We start from the raw sequence: 6,000 nt of genomic DNA, 5'->3' as shown, positions 1-6,000 counted from the left end.
CTGTGGTTCACCTTTATGGTATAAGGGGATGATATGACTAAGAAGAATTATCCAGCTTCAAAAGGCATTTTTAAAAGTTTAGAGAGATTGGAACAATGGAGAGGGGGAAAAAGAGGTAGACCGAGGAAGAAGTACCAGATAGAAGTCTTAGACTCTGTGTACACAGTCTTTAGAAGGAGTCACTGTTGAGCAAGGTGCAGGAAAACTGGAAATATAATTTATACACAGAACTGAAATCAGTCATCAAAAGACATGGGCAAAAGACATACATCAAAACCTACTTTGTGAAGCAAAAGCAGACTTAAGAATGTGACAAACCAGGAGATACCCATCTGAGGTGAACAAAGGCAACATTTAGAAGGTATAGAGAAAGGTAAGATTCATTAAGAGAATGAGCTCAAAAGTCATCATGGGCACATAATTTTTTCAGACAAATTTGTATAAATACTGAGTTAATTGTTTCCAACAAAAATAACCCTGGAACCTAATTGGGTCATTCTACCAGTTGTAGCCTTAAGAGTCTTGTTTTATGATGAGATCTCAATTAGGGATCAGAAATGGGGGGGGAAAAAATGATATAGGGACTAAAAGGAAGAAAAGGACAAGCTAACCATCCAAAAGTGTTCTCAGAACACTCCGGGCCTTAACATTGGTCAAGAAGAAAATGGAAATCAAGCTTGATGGAACGACTGAGAAAATAATTTCCTAGTTAACTGAATGAGGACATATGACATTGTCTGGCTAACAGAACATGACTGGCTGCCTTCAAAGAGATGTGCAAAGGGTGCCACGTCCTCTGGGATTGTACCAAAGGCTCAAGCCAGCACCCCAGATTGTACCAAGCCAGCACTCCAGTGCTAGTCATTTTCTTAAGACCAACTCATTTCATCTAGCCATCAATCTTAGGTTTAAGACAAGAATTTTAATCTATTAATTTACATGCAAAAAGGAAAGAGCCTCTGAAATGAAATTTTTACTCAGGAATGAACAGTGTAAGCTATCCTCATTCAAAGTTTATCGATGGAGTTAGTAAAAAAAAAAAATTCATTAGGCTGATTGATGATCATAGAATATTAACAAGCATTGTTAATAATTCATCTGAACGTTCCATGAAATCAATCTAAGAAAACATAACATAGCCATCTCAACAACCAGGATGGCCTTGTCTGGGAGCCAGGAGTGCTTAAAGTCCCTCTACGAAAGCTTTGTTTCCCCTGGATAGCATTTTATAGAACCCTGCCAATATTCACCTCTGTGAATTTTCTGTTTGCTTTGCTCACCCATCCGACTGGCATAAGCTTTTCTAATACATTCCCTGGCTACAGTTCAGTCTTCCAAGCCATAGAGTCTTTCCCTTTCCTTGTCTCTACACATCTCTTTTGTGACCTATGTAATAATGCACTGGTTTTGAAGTTTAACTTCTAGAGATTAATCCCATGTCTGCTTTTAGGTTCTCGGAGGGAAGGATAGTATAAGGCACTCTCTGTACTACCAGATTCTGGAACAGAAGTGACTGGCTTTCCTTCCCATTTAAAAACTTAATGAGATTTTTAAGGCCTATTATTGTACTTTTCTTATTTATATGTTCATATCAACAGGCCCCAAATCATTTTAGTCCTCCCAGCATGCTGGACATGGAAAGTTCTTTTTAGCAAGGTCATTAATGAATTCACACTAACAAAGAAGCTTTATCTGTGTTACATTCAATATTTGCAGAGGCAAAATAGTGAGCTTCTCTAGAGAAACCCTAGCAAGTGATAATCAAAAGTATCGAGGAAACAAATGAGAAAAGAAGATAAGTTGGGCAAATCACATTCGTATTTTAGAAAGGCGAAGTTGAAAGAGACAGATTTAAGGCGAACTCAGAATTATACAATGGAAAAATACTGCACCGAAGATTAAAGGCCTGCCTGGCAAATAGATAATGCCAAATTTGATGAGAAAATACATTACATTTCCTTTTCTTTGAAATCTTAGTTGATATTTTCCACTTTAACTGGAAAGAAATAAGCTCTAAGATGTCAGTCAACACTTGGAAAGAGAGGCCTCCCTTTCCAGATACAAAAACATGGAGGAAATGCCTAAATGTTTTTTCTATGAAGCACAAACCCCTGGAAAGTTCAAGATCAGCTCACAGGCTGTGAAAAAAAATCTGCTTCAGGCCTTTCGTTTGGCTGTTAACATTTTTTTCTCTCTAAGGAAAACTGCTGAAGGGGCTGGAAGCAGGAGAGAGAGGTGGGTGAAAAGAATATACTTTTCCTCTGCTTTTCAGACAGGTCCTCTCCCTCGGGGCCTTTGCTTTGATCTTGCCTTTGTATTTACTTGTTACCTGGGCTTTAATTTGCCACCAGGTAACTGCTGACCTTGCTCTGTCTAACCTACATAGATTAGGGGAACATGCTCATGAACTTAGTCAAAATAATCTCAGGAGACCTGAGACATTTTCTCACTACTCTCACCTGGACCGTCTTGGATCACTGGACCCTTTGCTTGTCATCTATAATTCTGCAACTAAACTGAGTTAAACTCTCAGTTCTCTGTTATCTTCCCCCATTTTAGAAGCACCACAAAGATTAACCTGTTCGTTTCCAGCTGGATGCTATGTGCTCTGTGATCAGAGTCAATTTCATATGTGTGCTACACAAGTCTCCAATCTTAAAAGGGCTCTGCTGATGGTTCCTTGAAATTCTTAATGTTTGCATAGTTGCACACAAGGCCAGCACGAGGCCCTGCAAATTATATAGCTGGTCTTGTGTGTAACTATTTTTCCCTGCCTGAAATCCAAAAGCACAATCACATTCCTGATGTGACGTGACAAAATCCAGTCTAATGGGGTAAAACATGCATTATCAGTCAAGAAAGCACCTAGATTAAAAAGCTAAGCATAGCCAGCTGCAACTCCAGCCGCCCATGCTGTCACGCTTGTAAAATATTCAGGAGCATGCGCTCATTTGCTTGGTCACTGCACTAAGCAAAATAAAGGCCTCCAGTCATGTCACATGCTAACATCGAGGAGAACCAGAGACTACGGTTTGTATTAATTGAAAAGTCATGTCCGGACTTCAGCCCTTGCTTCCAGAAAGTTCAGGGCAAAACTCATGAATTCCAGGAATGCACGGAAAGAGAACCAAAGAACAAAACTGGATTTCTACCTAAGTTTAGAAATCAAAGGCTACTGATCTAATGCTTTAGCTGAAATCTTTTATTAGAAATGGCAATAAAACCCAACTAAACAGCTAGAACACAGATCATGTTTTATTCCTTTACATAATCATTTCTTAACTTCATGTTGACAAGAACAACGTGATCATGAGTTATATTATTTCCTGGCTTAGAGTAAAAATGCCTACCTTTTTACAGCTGGGGAATGATTTGTCACCCTTCCTCTCCATACCACACTTCTTCTCTTCCACCAGAAACCCATTATCTGTTGGAGGGACTGAGGCAAGGGGCTGAATCATATATTTTCCTAGTGTCCTTTACTTGTTACATCTGTCTTGTTAAACACAGAATGGAAACTGATATGCTTTGGCTCTGTGTCCCCACCGAAATCTCATCTCGAATTGTAATCTTCATAATCCCCACATGTTGAGGGAGGGACCAGGTGGGAGATGATTTGATCATGGGCACGGTTTCCCCCATCTGTTCTTGTGATAGTGAGTTCGCACGAGATCTGATGGTTTTACAAGGCAGTTTTCCCTGCTCACTCTCTCTCACCCGCCACCATGTAAGATGTGCCTCTTCCTCTTCTGCCATGATTCTAAGTTTCCTGAGGCCTCCCCAGCCATGTGGAACTGTGACTCAATTAAACCTCTTTTCTTTATATATTACCCAGTCTCAGGTATTTCTTTATGGCAGTGAGAAATCTGACTAATACAGAAACCTATGAGGCACTTGCTTCTGAGGGACCCAAGGGACCCAAAGGCAGGTTTCTATTTGAAGAATTTAAGACAAAATTGTTGTGGCAAGATTTTCAGAGGGGGTCAACTACATCTACCAACCTTATCACACGCTTGCACCTCAAACTCTTAGTGCAGACCTGTGTTAAAATCACAGCCCCACAATCAAAGAAATTCAGACACCAACTGGATATTAGATGGTATTTTTAAAAAATCATTGTTTTAATTTAGGTATAAAGTGATGTTTTCATTATACATTAAACAAATATTTCTCTTTTGGAAATATGTACTGAAATATGCTATCTATAACACATAGCATCTGCTCCACAGTAAGCCATGTGGGGAAGGACTGGAGTAAGGCTGGTAGAGATGAATAGAATTGTTTATGAGTTAATAATTTTTGAAACTCAGCGATGCGTTCAGGAAAGTTAATTGTGATGTGCTTTCAACTCTTCTATGCATATGAGATTTTCCATAGTGAAAACTATAAAAAATATATTTTGATGTGTTACATGTTATTGTGGTCCTGATGCTACCATTTCTCAGCTGTGGAATATCAGGCAAATAGCTCTCTGAGCCTGTTTCATCTGTGTACTTTTCATAGTCATAGCTACCTCTTGGAGTAATGAGAAATGAATGAGATAGTATGTATAAAGTGACCAGCAAAGGGTAGTTACTCAGTGAAGGAAAAGGCATCTTCATCATGGCCCGATTTCTTCTTCCACTCCAGATCATCCTTCAAGTAGAGTCTGCTACTGGCCTTCAGCTGAGTGTATTCCTTTCTTTTGTCTGCTTGTCAGCCAGAGTCTAGACTGAGCTCCAACTTCTGCTTACTTTATGAAATCAGATAGGACTTTAAGAATTCAGCTTGCCGAGTGGAAAGACAAAGTCTTAATCTCCTGTGTGAGCTCCCTTCCAACTCCCACCCCTTCTAAAAGAACACAAATATACATTTGGATTTTCCATAAACAAGAGCACGTGCCAAACAGGTTTGTGTAGATTGCAGAAAAATGTTCTTTTGATTCAGATCCTGAAAACACATCACTGAATGACTGTACTAAGAAACAGCATTCACCAGTTCAAAGTTGCAGCTGCCTGCAAAGAGCTAATACAACAGATAAAGTTATAGAAGTAACTTGTGACTATTTTAATCATGCTGACCTTCTGAATATTTTTAAATTGATACTTTATTTTTATTTTTATTTTTTTTACCAAACACAGCATTGAATCTCCCTGAATGTTAATGGTGTAAACCAAGCTTGTCCAACCTGTGGCCTGAGGGCAGCATGTGGCCCAAGACAGCTTTGAATGTGGCCTCACACAAATTTGTAAACTTTCTTAAAACGTTATGAAGTTTTTGTTTGCAATGCTTCTTTAGCTCATCAGCTATTGTTAGTGTTAGTGCATTTTATATGTGGCCCAAGACAATTCTTCTTCTTCCAATGTGGCCCAGGGAATCCAAAAGATTGGACACCCATGGCTATAAGCAAAAGTGAACAGTGACCTAACGGTGTTTGCGTAGTGGACCTTCTGCTATGCTGAATTTCCTTAAGGGAGGTAAATCATTGTAAACAAACACTGTGTTCTTCCAAGAGAGTTGGTAGAGAGAATTGTAAATGGAAAACTATCTCAGGTTAAGTTACATAGAAAAGGTATTTTTCCAGCGTTTTAACCCTAATTTCATCTTTGGAGGATTGGAGTATTATTTTCCCTCACATAGCATCTTCTTTCTGTATTCTAGCACTGTGCTGGGTATTGAAAGTAGAACGACAAAGTCCTCACTTTAAAGAAAAATTACGCAAACAACCAACATTGACTAAGGGTTTAATGTGTCCCAGGCATTGCAAGGAACACTACATTTATCCACTCCTTTAACAAATATCAAGCATCTACTTTGTGTTAGGCAGTGTTCTGGCACTGGGGATGCCGCAGTGAATGAAATATAAAATTGCTTCCCATGTGGTGCGAACAGTAAGAAAATAAAATGAATTTACTTATTAAAAAATTTCTATGAGATGGTGCTTTATAATTCCCGTTTACAGATGAGGAAATTGAGGCACAGAAAGGTTGAGTCATTTCCTTAATATTCTAGCAAACAGTA

Source organism: Pan troglodytes, chromosome 19, assembly GCF_028858775.2.
Source record: "Pan troglodytes isolate AG18354 chromosome 19, NHGRI_mPanTro3-v2.0_pri, whole genome shotgun sequence".
In the NCBI taxonomy this organism is placed as follows: domain Eukaryota; kingdom Metazoa; phylum Chordata; class Mammalia; order Primates; family Hominidae; genus Pan; species Pan troglodytes.
Note: the sequence above shows the minus strand (reverse complement) of the source record.